This window comes from Loxodonta africana, chromosome 26, assembly GCF_030014295.1.
Source record: "Loxodonta africana isolate mLoxAfr1 chromosome 26, mLoxAfr1.hap2, whole genome shotgun sequence".
Taxonomy (NCBI): Eukaryota; Metazoa; Chordata; class Mammalia; order Proboscidea; family Elephantidae; genus Loxodonta; species Loxodonta africana.
This window is the reverse complement of record NC_087367.1, coordinates 18,203,609-18,221,816: the sequence shown is the minus strand read 5'-3', so window position 1 is coordinate 18,221,816 and position 18,208 is coordinate 18,203,609. Positions and strand designations below refer to the sequence as shown.

The following is an 18,208-nucleotide window of genomic DNA, read 5'->3' as shown; positions in this document are numbered from 1 at the left end:
TTCTGATCTTTATCATAGTTCCAATTTGAAGTAGGGACCCCAGAGTTCCTTCCCTTTATGTAAGGTGTGTCAGTCAAAGGAGTGTGATTTAAGGAAATGTATTCTACAAGTCATTTAAGAAACATTTCCTGAGAACTATATGATCCAATGGAAACCCTGGTGGTATAGTGGTTAAGAGCTAAGGCTGACCAAAAGGTCGGCAGTTGGAATCCAGCAGGCGCTCCTTGGAAACTCTATGGGGCAGCTCTACTCTGTATAGGGTTGCAATGAGTCAGAATCGACTCGATGGCAAAGGGTTGGTTTTCTTGGTTTATATAATCCCATACTGATAACAAAGGCGTCAAGGGAAAGTGAGATGCATATGTTGTTTTTAGGTGTCATCCAGTGGGTTCCGACTCAAAGCGACAGTATACGGGCGAGTAGCGCGGCCCCATAGGGTTTCCAAGGACTGGCTGGTGGATTCGAACTGCTTACCTTTTGGTTAGCAGCCGAGCTCTCAAACACTTTTCTTTTTCTTCTTTATTGTTTTTCTTCTCAACATGAGAAAGGTAACATAGAAGTAGAAAAACTGAATTTTTGTTTAGGGTTGCCTCCGTTACCCAATGCCAAAACGGAAACCAAACCCACTGCCTTCGAGTCCATCCCAGATCATAGCAACCCTAAAGGACAGAGTAGAACTGCCCCATAGAGTTTCCAAGGCTGTAAATCTTTATGGGAGCAGACTGCCACATCTCTCTTCAGGTGGGGCAGCTGGTGGATTGGAACCACTCAATTTATGGTTAGCAGCCGAGCTCTGTAACCAGTGCGCCAAGAGGGCTCCTTTACCCCATGACAGAGAATCTCAAACATCGGTGTGCACAAAAATCATGTGGAGAACTAGTTAATAATTCATCGTTCTGAGCCTTGTCCCCAGAGTCCTTAATTTTGTAGGTATGACTAGGTGATTCCGGTGCTGGTCGTCTAGCCGCTACGATGTGAGAAATGCCATCCTTAGGCAAACTTTAAAAGTAGGTTAAAAAAATCTGAATTGGAATCAAGTCTTTATTTCTGCCATCCTCACCAGGCCTGGGCAATCGTCCTATTCCTAAATTTTCCCTTCTCCCCAAAAGGTTGACAGCCCCTAAACTGAATAGCAGCACTGTCTTGGGTCTTCGCTTACATCATCTGCCACAACAAATTTACACCGAAGTATGAATGAGGCTTAAATTTTTTTTCAGGTCACTTGCATTTTAAAAAGTGTATCCTAAAGTAAGTATTAGAACGCCTCCGTTTCATTTTAGTTTTCTATTTTGGGGAATTAACCTCGCAGCCCCTTCTAGTCTAATTCGATTGCTGGAGGAATCAAGTCCACTTCCTTAATCTGCCTGTTGAACTCCTGTCACTCATTCAAGACTCACCTTGTGTCTTCATGAAGCCTTCATCGGTAAACCTATCCACAGGGAATATCCTTTATGTCACCACCATCCCTTGCACATGTTTCAATTATAGAACCTCTCGTTTTGAATTGGAATTGCCTAATTTGTTTTTCTATCCCCGGTTCTACGTGCAGTGCCTGGCAATTAGCAGGTGCTCAAAACTGTGGAATGAACGAATGAACATCAGACACGAGGCCGGGAATTTTGTTTTGTTTTCATCAATGATGACTGAGAAACAAAACGCGGAAATGTCAAGGGCTAGATGCCAGGCAGTGAGGGCCTAAAAGGAATTTAAAAAGTCCCTAACAGCACAGAATCCTTCTGAAGCGACCACCTGTTCCGTTTTCTCACATGGCTTTTCGGCCATTTCTGACACCCTAATTTCCCGCCCACTCCTTCATTCTCTCGCCTTCTGGAGACAGGTCAGGCAGGTAGATCAGCTCAGCAGCTCTGATTGGTCCGCGATGATTTCATTGTTAGAGAACATCCGGGCTTTTTCCCCCCCGCAACACCTCCCCCAAAGCTTTGCGCTCCGAGTTTCCCACTCCCGTGTGCGCCCCACCCGTTGGTGAAAGCAAAACAACCGCCCCTCCCTAGAAGGCTTCTGGTCCTCGCCTGTGCTATCCCTTGCAGTCTCCACGCCTCAGAGAGGCGTTTATATCCCTCAGGGCCGAGGAAGGTTTCGTTAGCCAATCACTAGCCATCTCCCTGCAATTCTGGTGAGATTAGGCCTCGGCACCTATAACTGGACAACCCATTGACTCTTTTATGGCACTTGCTTTACGCAAGGCTTATTGGTAAAACAAAATAAAGGGGCACGATCCTCGCAGACCAGGAAGGATCCGCACAGACTCTCCGGGTTTGACCGTTTTCGGAGACTAGCCAATCGCATTTCGGCTGCTTCCCCGCCTTTTGCGCGCTCATTTAAAAAAAGCCGGTGTGACGGACTTGGAAATTAGTTCAGTGACAGACACTTAGAGGGAGCCAATGACTGAGGGTTCGGTTCACCATTTAGACCAATAAGAAAAGGGAATTGCTAGGGTTCGGCCTTTGCGAGGCGGGACGCAGGCGGGTGTTTTTTTGATTGACGGAGGCCTCTACTTATGGGTGGTAGGGTGGGTTGGTCCAAGGCGTCCTGGAGATAGTGTATAGCAGAGGCGGGCTGAATGAAGTAAATGCTAATAAAAGGTTGGGTCTCGCTCAGTGGGCGGTGTTTGATGGATAGATGACCTTACCAATTGAAGGTGATCATTTGTGCCCAATGGGAGATTAGGAAGTTAGAGGCGGGGCAGTGTGGGCGGGGAAAACTAAGTACCGAGGTAGAGAGGGCAGCCGAACTGGGCGGGAGATCGGTGATTGACAGGCCTTTCAGCAAACCCTGTACCGCGAGAAGACGCGCGGCCTCCCAATGGGTGGAAGCTGGGGGCGGGGCTCCCCGAGGGGCGGGGAAGAACGGGGTGCGGGGTGGGGGTTGCAGAAGGAGCTGAGCGGCTGCTGCTCAATGGCGGAAAAGCCGCCGGTGTTCTGACCGACTCGTCCCCCAAGCAGCTGCGGGGGAGTTTCCTGCCGGCGCGGCTGGAGTCTCTCTCTCAGGGTTCGGTGGCTGGAAAATGTTCCAGAGAGACGAGGCTGCGGCGGAGGAGGTGGCGGCGGCGGAATCGGCAACGGCGCTAGAGTGGAGAGAAGGCGGCGGCGGCGGCGTGAGGGGCCCGACGGTGTAAACAGCCCCGAAGGCGGCGGCGGAGGCGGCCGGGACCCCGAGGGGGCGGCGGCGGCTGAGGCAGGGTCGCGCCTCCGTTGGAAACCTGGGCTGAGAGCAGCAGGGGGGCCGTGCGCCGGGCGCGAGCGAGACGCCCTCGACCTCGCCTCCCTCCCTCGCCTCAGGTAAGGCCGCTCGGCGCCCGGGCGGAGGGCAGACGGCTCGCGGCACCCCGGAGGCCGGGGACCCCTTCGGGGAGCCGCCGAGCTGCGGTCGGGGCCTCTGACCCTGCGAGCCTCGCCCGTTTCCCCCGCCGCGGCGGAGGCAGGGGCCGCGCGCGGGACGGCGGCCTGGCTCCCGGGTAGGCCCCTTCCCCAGCCGCGGGCCGCCGCCGCTCGGCCGGGGACTGGGAGGCCCGGGGCGGCTGAGGAGTTGGCTCGGCCGCCTGCGGACACCCGGCTGCTGCCCTCGCTCCGCCGCAGCCCGCGGGCATCGCCTTCCCGCCGGAGCAGCGGGGCTGCCGGGGCCGGGGCTCTTGCCTGCCTGGTGCCTGCTGGTTTGCAGACCCTGCCGCTTTCCTAGGAGTTTCCTCATCGGCTTCTGCCCCGGTCTGCGCTTCGCCTCACTTCCTTGTTAAATCTTCTCTCTCCTTCGTGTGTCTGTACGTCTCAACGTCTCCTTCCTCCTTGGTGGCTTTAAATCGTTTCTCTTTCTCTGTGGGTCAGACTCCGGGCTTTCCTTCCCTGCCTCCCCCAGCACCGTCCTCGTCGGATGTCATCCCTTTAATCAGTGAACTTAGATGGAAGTGGCCGTGACCTGACTGTCCATGACGGACGTAGCACCCCAAATCTGTCAGAGGCTCGTGACGAGCAGGCCGACCAGCTTCATAGGGCACAGCGGTTGCTTTAGTAATTTAACTGTGCTCACCGTCCTTTAAAAAAAAAAAAAAAAGATTGTGTTATTAAAAGTAGAATGTGAAAGTCACACTGAAATAGTTTTGAAAGTGGAGGACTCAGTGAGGGTTGGAAAGTGTTATTTCTTCAGTTTTGAAGTTGCGTGACCTCTGGTGTCAGAATTAGCAGATCTAGAACGTTTGCCCATTAAATTTTGGCAAAAATGCTGCTCAAGCATTTGATAGCGGCCCAAATTCATCAGTATTCATTTTGGCCTAAAACCAGCTTGAGAACTTTTAAAAAGAAAACGTAGGAGCAACTAGAAAGCTGTTTTGGTGACGTCCCAGTGAAAGAGCTTTTAAAATAGGCTCCACATGTTTAACGTATCAAAATAAAGTTGGCAGGAGTCTTGTAAAAGGCTTGTTTGGGAATTTGAGTAGTCTTAGTGTTACGTAGCTATTTTGGGAAAAAAATTTTTTTTTCTCTTAACGTTTACAACTCCTGTGATGTGAGCATTATTGCGGTTTTATGGTGGGATTAACACAGGAACTTACTTGAGCCGCCGCATGGATGCAGAGTGGTCGGTTGTTCAGTGTAGACAGTGTAAGTCACAGTATGTTCTAGGAGAGATGACCATCGACACTGAATGGTAATAGACATTTCATTTACTTTCTCTGTTGTGCAATAGCGAAGTTCCTATTGTTGGCCTACTTTTAAATAGAGCATTTCTCAATAAATAATGAGACAACTTATTCTAATGATTATAATAGTCTTTTCCAAGAGTACAGGTTTTTTTGTGTGTTTTTTTGTGTACTACAAGTTATATTATTACAATTAAAGAAATGTTTTTCTGTAGGCCTCCCAAATGGGTACTGTGAGGTTTTAAAGAGAACTTTTAAGATTTAGTATTTAGAACAGATTTTTTAGTCAAAAGATTTTCTTTCAGGGATAATCCTGTTTTTCTGTGTGCTTCTGACCTTTCAATGCCGTCTTTGTCTTTTTGTTTTTTAATGGTCGTTTGTGTTTTTTTCTGCTCATTTGTTTTATTTCTCTTAGAGGGTTATCGCAGTTTCTGCAGCAGTTCTTTATACTGTAGCATTAGTGTTATGGAGTAGTATTTTTATATGATTTTTCCTACTCCCTAGTTAAGATTTCCCCCATTTTTTGTACATTATCCTTTTCATTTGTTGATGTGGTGATTATTTTCTTAGAAGTGACCTGCAGCGCTTTCAACACCTGTTTTCTTACACTGGGTGTCTGATTTCCATGAAGACTCCAGAAATAGGTGAAAGCCTTTTCAGTTTGTTTGATAGACATGTCAGTAAGTACTGCTTTATGCCAGTAATTCACATGTTATAATTACTAAGTCCTTAAGATTACATCATCTGAAGAGATGGTGTAGTGACTAAATAATGCTTCTAAGAGCAACTGATTCACAAGTTGACAAGGTCAGAAAAAACTGGCTCTTGTTGAAAGTTACAATATTTTCCTATAATGTACATTTTTTTATAGTCTTTCGAATTAAAATGTGGTGCTGACTTGGAAGAGTCATTATGAGTCAGAATCGACTCAACGGCAACGGGTTTTTTTCAGTGTTTTGGCCAGGTAGTTGGATCAGTGTTACGATAATAGAAAAACCATTTACTAAATTCTTGATAATGTTACAAAGTTTTCCAAAAGTGTTGTCTATGTAGTTTCATTTCTCAGATTATTTGAAGATTTTGCAGTTTAGTCCTTAGTAGCATCTAGCAGCAAAAGGTTGGCAGTTCGAATCCACTAGCCACTCCTTGGAAGCCCTATGGGGCAGTTCCTGCTCTCTCCTGTAAGGTGACTATGAGTCGGAATCTACTCAATGGCAACATTTGTTTGTTTAGCACCCTAAGAAACAAATACCATATGTTCGAATCCACTAGCCACTCCTTGGAAGCCCTGTGGGGCAGTTCCTGCTCTCTCCTGTAAGGTGACTATGAGTCGGAATCTACTCAATGGCAACATTTGTTTGTTTAGCACCCTAAGAAACAAATACCATATGGTCCTCATACCTATTTTTTAAAGTTTTCATTCACATTTCAGGGTGCTTTATTTCTTCCCTTCAATTTAATTTTAATAGCAGACACTTCGTTTCCAAATTATGGTAAGTTGTGACACAGAAGAGTTTACACTCAGTTTTCATCTTTTTCTTTTACTACAGCTAACTTGTGAACACATCTGCAATATCTTGTTATTGCGTGGTATAACATATCTTTTATGATGATATTTCTGGTAATAACTTGTTTAGCTTCAAGAATGTGGTAGCTCTGTAGCCAATTGTATTTTAATTAGACATACATTTAACATAGGGTGTAGCATTTAAAACATAGTTTACAAATTTAAAGATTTTTTTGACTTAATAAATAGTTTAATATTAACTTGCTAAAAATGGATTCAAAGTTTTCTTTTGAAGTATATGGAAATATTAAGATTATATTTATTGGCTTTAAAAATTTTCAAGTTACTTGAAAAATTAAACTTCTTGAAGGTTAGAAACATCACTAGTTGGAAAACTTGTTTTGCATCCTTGGGAATAAAAGATCTAGTAAAACATGTGATATTAGGGGAGAGTGGAAGATTTCTATTGAATATTAAGGAACTTGTTTTACTCTTAGACATGGGAACCGTTATTGGTGAGACTGTAGAAAGGATAAGACCTGTCTCTAGTATTGCTGCGGTTTTTATTTAGAATGGCTTCCACCTCAAAATAGGTTGTAAGTATAAAGTATATCTGTATAGTTGAAATATGAAAAACCTTTTCCTTCATGGGAAACTGTTTTTAAACGTGCTTTATGTTATCAGGTATAATTAAATTTGTAATGTAAAAGAAAATAAAACAAGTGAATAGGTTTTGTTTCATAAGGGGTACATACTTGAGAAGAAGCAGGTATGATAAGGGTGAAAAGAAAACCAAACCTATTGCCATTGGGTTGATTCCGACTCATAGTGACCCTGTAGGACAGAGTAGAACTGCCCCAAAGGGTTTCCAAGGCTGTAATCTTTACAGAAGCAGACTGCCACATCTTTGTCCCACGGAGTAGCTGGTGAGTTTGAACCACTGACCTTTTGGTTAGCAGCCAAGCGCTTAACCACTGTGCCACCAGAGCTCCTCTTGATAAAGGCTAGTAGAGTCGTTTGTGAAATTCTGAAGGATTTCAAAAGAACTTTTAAGCTTGGCACAGTAGTTAAGAGTGTGGCTGCTAACCAGAAGATCAGCAGTTTGAATCCACCAGCTGCTCCTTGGAAACCCTACAGGGCAGTTTGACTCTGTCCTGTAGAGTCACTATGAGTTAGAATTGACTTGATGGCAGCATGTTTTTTTTTAAGCTCGAGAGTAATGTCACTGATTCTTAAATCTAATTGCATTTTATCTTGCTGTAAGTTTGTGAGAATGCTCCTAACACTGAGAAGGGATAATTAATAGATGTTCTTGTGAGTTGGAGCCATAGTGGCACAGTGGCTAAGAGCTTGACTGCTAACAAAAAGGTTGGCAGTTCGAATCCACCAGCCGCTCCTTGGAAATCCTATGGGGCACTTCTGCCTTGTCCTGTAGAGTCACTATGAGTCAGAATTGACTCAACGGCAGTGGGTCTTGTGAGTAGGAGTCTAGGAGTGTCCATGGGTGCTTAACCTATCTTAGCAAAAGGTTTTTCTTCTTCTGATTAACGTGGTCAGCTCTGAGTTAAGGGAACATAAGTGGCCCTTTTTAGTCCCTTCCAAGGAGGAAATAACCCAAAGCAACTCCAAATGACAGAATGAATGGGAGATCAAGTTTAGATATGGAAGACTTTGTTCTTTTTAAATTAATCTGGACTACCAACCCACTGAGAAGTAAACAACTCAATATAGTTAATAGCATTTAGTCTGTAGCTACCCAACCATTGTGCAAGGCACCATTCCCGGCTGGAATCTGAATAAAACAGACAAAATCCAGTCGGAATTGACGTGATAGCAATGGGTTTGGCTTTTCCTTTTTTTTTTTTAAATAGAGCTTACCTTCTGATGGAAACCCTGGTGGTGTAGTGGTTAAGTGCTGTGGCTGCTAACCAAAGGGTTGGCAGTTCGAATCTGCCAGGTGCTCCTTGGAAATTATGGGGGCAGTTCTGCTCTGTCCTGTAGAGTCGCTATGAGTTGGAATTAACTTGACGGTACTGGGTTTGTTTTTTTTTTTGGTTCACCTTCTGATAACATACTCTGTTTTTCAAATTACATTACAGCTGTGCTTCCTTTGTGGATGGCTTAAAAAAAATTGAGTGGAATATCTGAGATGGGTGGTGTTTTCTATACTATGCTTAGAAGCTGTGATTGGAGTTTTACTATTTTTAACAAATGGAAGGGAAAAGTTTTTTTTTTAATTTTTTTTTTATAACTTGACAAAAACTGGAATATGAACAGAGATGAAAGAAAGAGGAGGAAATATGATAGCACCTGAGAGACACTGAGTTAAGATTGAAAGGTGAGCCAAAGAGAGAGAAGAGATCCCTACCTTAGATATGAGGGCATCTGGGAGCACTGGGTGTTTCCACTTACCATCCAACCCTAGGCAGATGAGTTTCTAGAAGGGAGGGTAGGAGAAATGATGGGATCACAGGAGGGAGAACAGGAATTTTAGCTAAGTCTCCTGTAAGCAACTTGGGATGTGCCTGTAAAATATATCTTATCATTTGTGTTTGAAAAAGACCCAGCTGCTGTTTCTATTCTTACGTGAATAGAGCTGAAATGTTAGCGGTTGATCAGTAGTGCCTGCTAACACTGTTACTGATTCGTGACTGCTACCCTGGTGGCCTAGTGGTTGAGTGCTACAGCTGCTAACCAAAGGGTCGGCAGTTCACATCCACCAGGCGCTCCTTGGAAACTCTTTGGGGCAGTTCTACTCTGTCCTATAGGGTCGCTATGAGTCGGAATCGACTCAGTGGCACTGGGTTTGGTTTTTTGGGTTACTTCTATTCTCTGGTTATTTGACAACTCTGCTGAAAATGGCTGATGGAACCAGTACATCTGTTGATTTAATCGTGCCGTATTGGCCTGTACTCATCACCACTTCCCATGATACGATGTATTACTTGAAGTTGTGCCTTTGTTTTTTCTGCATGAGGTTGTCCTCTTACACTTAGATATGATGCAGGTGTTTAGTTTTCTGCTTTTTGTTCTGTGGCTTTCTTAGTGATGATCCAGTTTGTAAAGATGTATTTTCCAGAATTTGTACAAACATTACACACTTAAGATGTATATAAGGTATCTTTGATCTTTTTGGCTTTTGGGTTTAACAGGTCCTTTGTTTTCATTTGAGAGTCACTGAACCAGAGTCTTGTGTGATTCTGATTGCTGCTTTGACTAGAGATTTAAAAAATTTTTTAATTAAATTGCCGTATGTTTATTTCAGTGCCTCAGTATAAAATGATCATAGTTTCACCCATGACCTCAGAGACCTCATTTATTGCACTCGAATGGGCCTTCGGATTACTAATTTTACTTTTAATATATTTTTATAACTATTTCATCACTTTATCGGAATACTGATATGTAAGATAACATGAACTTTTTGAGTTTATTAAATTTAGTGCAGTAATTAAGACCAGATTCGTTAAACTTTTCAACATCTGGCCATCTTTAAGTGCCTACAGTTTAGATTAAAAAATTTAAAAATCCTACAGAAACAATCTTACTTCTGTTTCTTAAATGATATCTCATAACTGGTTTTGTTTATATAATTAAAAAATTGATTAAAGCTTTCGTGGTTGTTGGCCCTAAATTTAAGGAAACTGAGTTTCTTTCTATCCAACTCTGCTGGAGTGCTTTGAAACAAAATGTAAAAATGAAATAACTTTTATCTAAATACGTGATAATTTTCAATTATACTTTCCTTTTTTTTTAATCTATAGCTGGTTTGGAAGTATTCGTGATGATTTAGATTGTATTACTGCTCTTATCCTGTATCTTGAATTTTTTTTCTCAGTGATAGGTTTGTTTTTTAGTTCAGGTGAATTTGCTCTTGTGTGCTTTTAGTTTGCATTGCTTTTCCTGCCTCTGCCTTTACTTTCTTGGCTTTAATTTAAATACAGGGTAGCCACCAACTCTGAAAACACAGGTTGATAAATAAGAATGGTTTATCGATGTCTTATTATAGGATATGTTAAAATACCATGTTAAAATAATGTCTGTTTTCAGACTTTATGACCACCTCATAGAATGAATTCATGTAGGTGTGTCTTTTTGTTCAGATTTATGTTATCATGGAGTCAAGTATAAGGCACATAAAACAAAAAAATCCAAACCCGTTGCTGTTGAGTTGATTCCGACTCATAGCAGCCCTATGGACCAGAGTAGAACTGCCCCATAGGGCTTCCAAGTGGTTAAGAGCTTGGCTGCTAACCAAAAGGTCAGCAGTTGGTATCTACCGGCCACTCCTTGGAAACCCTTGGGGGCAGTTCTACACTTCCCGCTAGGGTTGCTATGAGTTGGAATCGACTCGTTGGCAACCGGTTTGGTTTTTTGGATAGGACGCTCAGCACTGTTTGCTTATATGTGTTTATAAATGTATGTTTATACTTGGAGTGGGTTATTATGCTTCTGGAAAAAGCTTCAAAAGGAGCGTAGTGATGGGGGTGCATTGACTCTAAAGTCAGGCTGCTTAGACTTGAATCCCTACTCCACCACTCCATAGATAGGTAACTTAAAATAAGTTCCTTAATGTTTCTAAATCTCTGTTTCCTCATTTGTAAAGTGAGGATGACGATACTGTATTTCATAAGGTTGTTGGATTGAGATAATCCCTGTAAAACTGTTTATGGGGCCTGGCACGCTATAACTGCTAACATTTATTAAGTGTTCTCTGTTACTGCTGCTGCTACTTAAATTTTGTGACTTACTTATTCCTTTAGGATTCAGTAGCCTTAATCTGTAATGTCACACTTTTCCTGATTTTGGGCAGAGAACTGACCTAATGATATCGTGAGGTCCTTTTGACTCTTAAAATCAGGAGTTCTGTTCTAAGTTTCTCATTTCCTCCAGCGTATAAGCCACTAAGGGCAACAGCTAAGTTAGTTTTATGTACCAACTTACCTGTGTATCTGTGTTGTAGTCTGTAAATATTTAATGAATGAATTTCTTCATGGAAACGGCACCTTTTAGGGGGAGGAGAGGAGTGGGGGGAAAAAAGAATAGCAGTTTTAATTCCTTACCAAGGACTCGATGCTTAATTTGTTAAAGAGATGATTAAATTTTTTCCATTTGTTTTTATTTAGTCAATAAAAATTGTCTACCAGCACTAGGCACTTTGAGGAACAAAGATTATTTGAGTCTGCCATCTGGGGAGTGAGGGTAATAAAACAGATACATGAATAATTATGCAGGTAAAAAGTAAAATATGCTAAAATGGAAGTATCCAAAACCATTGCTGTGTTGTCGATTCTGACTCATAGGGAAACTGTGGGATAGAGTTGAACTGCCCCGTAGGGTTTTCAAGGTTGTAATTTTTTTTTCAGTTGTGCTTTAAGTGAAAATTTACAATTGGTTAGTTTCTGATACAAAAATTTGTACACACATGGTTATGTGACCCTAGTTGCTCTCCCTACAACGTAACAGCACACTTCTCTCCACCCCAGATTTCCCATCTCCATTTAACTGCCTCATGTCCTTTTTTACCTTTGCATCTCGCCTCTGGACAGGAGCTGCCCATTTAGTCTCATATGTCTATTTGAGCTAAGAAGCACTTTCTTCATGAGTATCGTTTTATATGTCTTATAGTCCAGTCTAATCTTTGTATGAAGAGTTGGCTTTGGGAATGGTTTCAGTTCTGGGCTAACAGAAATTCTGGGGGCCATGTCTTCCAGGGTCCTTGCAGTCTCAGTCAGACCATTAAGTCTGGTCTTTTTACTAGGATTTGAGTTCTGCATCCCACTTTTTTCCTGCTCTGTCAGGGCCTCTCTGTTGTGTTCCCTGTTGGGGCAGCCATTGGTGGTAGCTGGGCATCATCTAGTTCTGGTATCAAGCTAATGGGGTCTCTGGTTTATGTGGCCCTTTCTGTCTCTTGGGCTCATATTTTCCTTGTGTCTTTGGAGTTTTTCTTTCTCCTTTTCCTCCAGGTGGGTTGGGACCAATTGATGTATCTTAGATGGCTGGCTGCTCGCTAGCTTTTAACACCCCAGATGCCACTCGTCGAAGTGGGATGCAGAACATATTTTTAATAAACCTTGTTATGCCAGTTGACCTAGATGTCCCCTGAAGCCATGGTTCCCCAGATCCCCACCCCTGCTGCTCAGTCCCTCAGAGTGTTTGGTTGTATTCAGGAAACTTCTTAGCCTTTGGTTTATTCCAGTTGTGCTGACTTCCCCTGTGTTGTATGTTGTCCTTCCCTCTGCCTGAGGTAATTCTTACCTACTCTCTAGTTTTCTCTAGTTAGCGAATACCTGTCTACCTCGGTCCCCACCCTCATAACCACCAAAGAATGTTTTCTTTTGTGCTTAAACCACTTTTTGAGTTCTTATAATGGTGGTCTCATACGATAGTTGGCCTTTTGCGACTAATTTCACTTAGCATAATACCTTTCAGATTCATCCATGTTATGAGATGTTTCTCAGATTCATCATTGTTCTTTATTGTTGCATAGTATTCCATTGTGTGAATATACTATGATTTGTTTATCGATTCATTTGTTGATGGGCACCTAGGTTGTTTACATTTTTTTGCTATTGTGAACAGTTCTGCGATGAACATGGGTGTGCAGGTATCTATTTGTGTGATGGCTCTTAGGATATATTCCAAGGAATGGGATTGCTGGATTGTATGGTACTTCTATTTCTAGCTCTTTAAGGAAGTGCCAAATCAATTTCCGAAGTGGTTGTATCATCTTACATTCTCAACAGCAGTGTATAAGTGTTGCAGTCTCTCCACAACCTCTCCAACATTTACTATTTTGCGTTTTTTTTGGATTAATGCTAGCCTTATTGGAGTGAGCTAAGGCTGTAATTTTTATGGAAGCAGACTGCCACATGTTTCTCCCAGTGAGCAGCTGGTGGGTTACAGCTGAGTGCTTTAACCACTGTACCAGCAATATTTTATATATTAAAAATTTTTCTAAAATACATAAAAATCAATCAGATGGTGGTGTAATTAATAAGAGTGTCTGATGTTTTAATTTTTGCCTGTTCTCAGTTTTAGAAATCAAATGGTTAAAAGACATCAGGGTCATGAACTTCAGGAGTGTTTCACTTGGATAAATTATGATATGTAACTCTGAAGACTTGGGGGGAGCTTTGGGACTACTTAAAATTTTTTTCGGAAGAGTGACGAGTATAATTTAGTAAACTAAATTAAAAATCATCTTATATTTTTCCTATTTATGAAAATTTTTAATCTTAAAAAACATTAGAAGAGTACACTGAGTATATACCCACCACCTAAATCAACAGTTTATATTTTTGCTATATTTTCTTCATCTATATAAATGTAACTCTTTGCTGAAGCATTTAAAAATATATGTATCATGTCACTTCACACCTAAATACTTAAGTATGAATCTCCAAAAATGACATTTTTCTTCTCTATACCTATGATATTATTAGCATATCTAACAAAATGAATAATTTCCTAATATCACTCCTTGGAAACCCTATGAGGCAGTTCTACTCTGTCCTGTAGGGTCGCTATGAGTCAGGATCAACTCAATGGCAATGGGTATTAATATCATCTAACCCTCAATTCATATTCACATTTCCCCAATGGTATTAAAAATGATTTCTGTAGCCCTTGCCCCCAACCAGGGTCCCGTGAAGGGTTATACGTTACATTGCATTTGTTATGTCTTAGTTTTCTTTCTTTTTTATTGTAAAGAGAGAAAGAGCGAGAGAGCACAACATTTGCCAATTCAGCGTTTTTCACATGTACCATTTAGTGATATCAATTATGTTAGTCGTGTTGTGCTACCGTCACCCATAATCCTTGCCAGATTTTCCATCACAGTAAACAGAAACCTGCTTCCCAAACAATGCTTCTTCCTTTTTCCCTTCCAGTCCTCGTAACCACTAATAGAACTTTGGTCTCTACGTTATTGTTGTTAGGTGCCGTCAAGTCAGTTCCGACTCACAGCAACCCTGTGTACAACAGAATGAAACATTGCCTGGTCCTGCACCATCCTCACAGTTGTTGCTATGTTTGAGCCCATTATTGCAGCCACTGTTAGTCCATCTCGTTGACGGTCTTCATCTCTTTTGCTGACGCTCTACCTTACCAAGCGTGATGTCCTTCTCCGGGGACTGATCCCTCCTGATAACATGTTCAAAGCATGTGAGACAAAGTCTCACCATCCTTGCTTCTAAGGAGCATTCTGGCTATACTTCTTCCAAGACAGATTGGTTCATTCTTCTGGCAGTCCATAATATATTCAGTATTCTTTGCCAAGACCATAATTCAAAGGCATCAATTCGTCTTCGTTGGTCTGTATACCGTTGCCTATTCTAGATATTTCATATCAGTGAGATCACATAATATTTGTCCTCTTGTGATCGACTCATTTCACTCAGTATAATGTTTTCAAGGTTCATCCGTGTTGTGGCATGTATCAGGACTTCATTTCTCTTTATGGTTGAGTAGTAGTCCACTGTATGTATGTACCACATTTTGTTTGTCCGTTCATCTGTTGATGGGCATTTAGGTTGTTTCTACCTTTCAGTTATTGTAGATAGTGCTGCAGTGAACTTTGGTATACATGAGTCTGTGTCACAGCTTTCAAATCTCTTGGGTATATACCTGGAGTGGCATTGCTGGGTTATATTGTTCTACATTTAACTTTTTGAGAAACCGCTAAAGTGTTTTCCACAGCATCTCATTTTTAAATTAAAACCCCTACTATTTTTTTTGAAGAGTGACTTTTTCCTTTTGAAGAGATGAGGCCAATTATCTTGTAGAACGTTGTCTTAGTTATCTTGTGCCACGGTAACAGAAATATCACAAGTGGATTGCTTAAGCAAACAAACTTATTTTCTCACAGTTCAGGAGGGTAGAAGTACAAAGTCAGGGCTCTGGCTCTAGGGGAAGGTTTTTGCTCTCTGTCAGCTCTGGGGGAAGGTCTTGTCTTGTCACTTGCTGTTTCCTGGTTCCCTGGAGATCTCCATGTGGCTTGGCATCAGTCTTCCCTGATCTCTCCACTGCTTGCTTGTTGAATCTTTTATATCTCAAAAGAGATTGACTCAGGATACGCCCTATGCTAATCATGTCTCATTAACATAACGGGCAGCCCATTCCAAAATAAGGTTAGAATCACAGGCATAGAGGTTAGGATTTACAGCACATATTTTGGGGGGACATAATTCAATCCATAACACACGTCCTGTATTCTGAAGTTGCATAATTGTTTCTTTTAAGTCTTGTTTAAAATGTATTCTTTGTGTAAACCGTTAAGTTAGATCTAAAGACTTCGTTAAATTAAGGTTAAATATTTTGGCCAGGATACCTCACAGGTAATGTTGTTTCACGTTACATCGCATCAGGAGTTACAGGATGCCCCACTGTCACAGTATTAGTGGTGCTACGTTTGACCAACTGGGTTAAGGTGGTACTGCTAGATGTCTCTGTAGAGAAGGAACGCTTTCACCTTATGATTACCAGATAACCCATGACATGATATATTGTTACTATGCAAGTCAATTTCCCCTTCAAACTTTCACTTAATGGGTTTACTGACTTGTTTTTTAAAGATGGATCTAGACAGGGCTTAGCAGACTAGAGCTTATTGGCCTGTTGCCTGTTTTTGTGAATAAAGTTTTACTGGAACACAGCCACTCTTATCCATTTACATGTCGTCTATGGCTGCCTTACTGCCATTACAGCTGAGTTGAGTACTTGTGACAGAAACCATAGGGCCCCGCAAGGCCAAAAATATTTACTCTTTGGCTCTTTAAAGAATAATTTCCTTGACCTCTGATCTTGGATGTATGTTTTGCTCCCTTTTTCTCATTGTAATGGTATAAAATTGGTGTTTTTATAATTGTTTCTATGTAGCTTCTCCTGAACCCTGATGTTATTCAAGGTATATCTGCTTTTAACATGGTTAAAACTGTTTAGTTATTGCTTTGTTATGTTACAGAAGACGATAAAGTATACTGAGTTAATGCTATAAGTGGTATATAAAATCATGTGTTAAAAACAGAAATATCTCAGACATAAAGAGTTACGAAGAGTAATGAATACCACAGTACCCACTACTCATCTTAATTTAGGATCTCTAGAACATTACCGGTACAATTAAAGTCCTCTGTAATGTTCTTGGATTCCATCTCCCTGCCCCCCGCCACTGTTGTGAGTTTGTGCTTACTGCCTTTTATGTATGTATATATTTGCATGTGTGTATGTACATACATATACACACATACATATATATGCACATGTCTATGTGATCTCTGTGTATGTATCTGTCTCTAAATAACATTGTTTTAAGTGACTTTATACTTTGTTTACATGGTCCTATACTAACTAAATGTTTAATACAATTTGCTTTGTTTACTTAGCATGTTTTCACAGTTCTTCCTTTTTGATGCTCTATTTCTTTTTTTCCTCCTGTTGCAAAGCATTCTATTGTGTGGTTATGATACAGTTTTTCTAGTCTCTTTTGGACAGACATCTGTATTACTTTTCTTATTATACACAATGGTGCTAAAACATAATTTTACATGTCTTATGCATTTTTTTTTTTTATGCATATGTCCAAAAGCCTCTTTGGGGCACATACCTAGGAGTATGGTTGCTGAATTATAGGCAGTTTCCATCTTGTGACCTACCTTGGGATTTCCAGAATTCTTTCCACAGTGGCTGTACCAGTTTATACTTCTGCTAGTGTTAGGTAAAAGCTGTAGTTGCTCTGTGTCAGTGCTAGCCAGTATAAATGTAATGTGGATCATGTATGTGTGTGATTTTAAATTTTCTAGTAGCCACATTAAAAAAGGCAAAAAAAAAAACAGGTGAAATTAATTTTAGTGATATATTTTATTTAATCTAGTGTTGAAATGTAGTCGTTTTAATACCTCATCAGTACAAAATTAATGAGCTATTTTACATTCTTTTTTCCATATTAACTCTTTGAAATCCAGTGTTTATTTTCCACTCAGAGCAGCTCTCTGTTTGGACTAGCCACATTTCAAATGCCGCTGGGTTGGATAGCACAGCTCTAATGTTCTTGCTTACGTTTGGTATTGAGAGTCTTTCTTTTCCTAAGGAGGGAGACCTGGTATTTCGTTGTTGACTTTAATTTTGCATTCTTCTATTACTAGTGAGGGTGAACATCTTTTCATATGTTTATTGGCTATTTGAATTTCTGCTTTTGAGTATTAACCATTATCGATTGCCCTACTTTCTATTTCCCTGTTTTTTTCTTAATGACAAGATAAATTTTGTAGGCATAAATATGAATTTACTTTGTCATTAGAAAGCTGGTGTTTCTTTTTGTAAATGGTATTTGTTTTTAGGGGTTAATTAGATGGTGTGTCTGTAAAATGACATTAATTAAAAATTTTAATCTAAAATGAGTGCTAAAACAATCCCCAAAATAGTAGGATTGAATTGAATTCTTGAAAGGTTAGTACTTGAATGGTAATTTTGGGGGCAGGCGGGGCGGAGAAGGGTGGTTGCTTTAAGTTATAGTAAACAATCTCTTGACTATTTTCTTTTCCTCTATACATTCCTCCCTTTGCTCAGCTTAGTCTAGCTCCTTTCTTTAAGCCCAAGGACCTCTAGAGAGAGCTGGGCTGAAGGATTCTCGCATAGAGCCAAGAGGTGTTCTCAAAAAGGGCCGTGGGGCTAGACTGAGGTGGGGAGCTGGGGATGCTCTATGCGAGGTGTCTGTCTGCTCCAAATAGCCTCTGTCTGCTGTAAGTAGGTGTGATTGTCTTGGTCCTTTAAATATGAATCACCAAAGGTAAAATTGCTGGAAATGAAGCACTGCTTGGATTTCATACATGTTACAATAGATGATAGAGGTTAATCAGTGTTGCAGGAGATTTTTAGATCTTTGCCGATGTAAAATTTTTGGGAACATTGGAGTGACTGACTAGGATATCTTTTCTTGAGGAGATGTCTTTTAACTTAACATGTATCTTATTCAGTACCTGCTAGGAGCTAAGGGCACAAGCTAACGGTATGAGGGGATAACCAGTTGCCCTGGGTTGATTGTGACTCATGGC

The 18,208-nt window shown here is 41.2% G+C and overlaps 1 protein-coding gene across 1 annotated transcript in view; it reads left to right on the top strand.

The window, feature by feature from the left end:
• The first annotated feature begins 3,166 nt into the window (after positions 1-3,166).
• PPM1B (protein phosphatase, Mg2+/Mn2+ dependent 1B) overlaps positions 3,167-18,208 on the top strand; it is an 83,988-nt gene continuing 68,946 nt past the window's right edge. The window contains exon 1 of the mRNA XM_003416103.4: positions 3,167-3,299. The gene's annotated coding sequence lies outside the window, so the exon portion shown is untranslated. The remainder of the gene's footprint in view (positions 3,300-18,208) is intronic.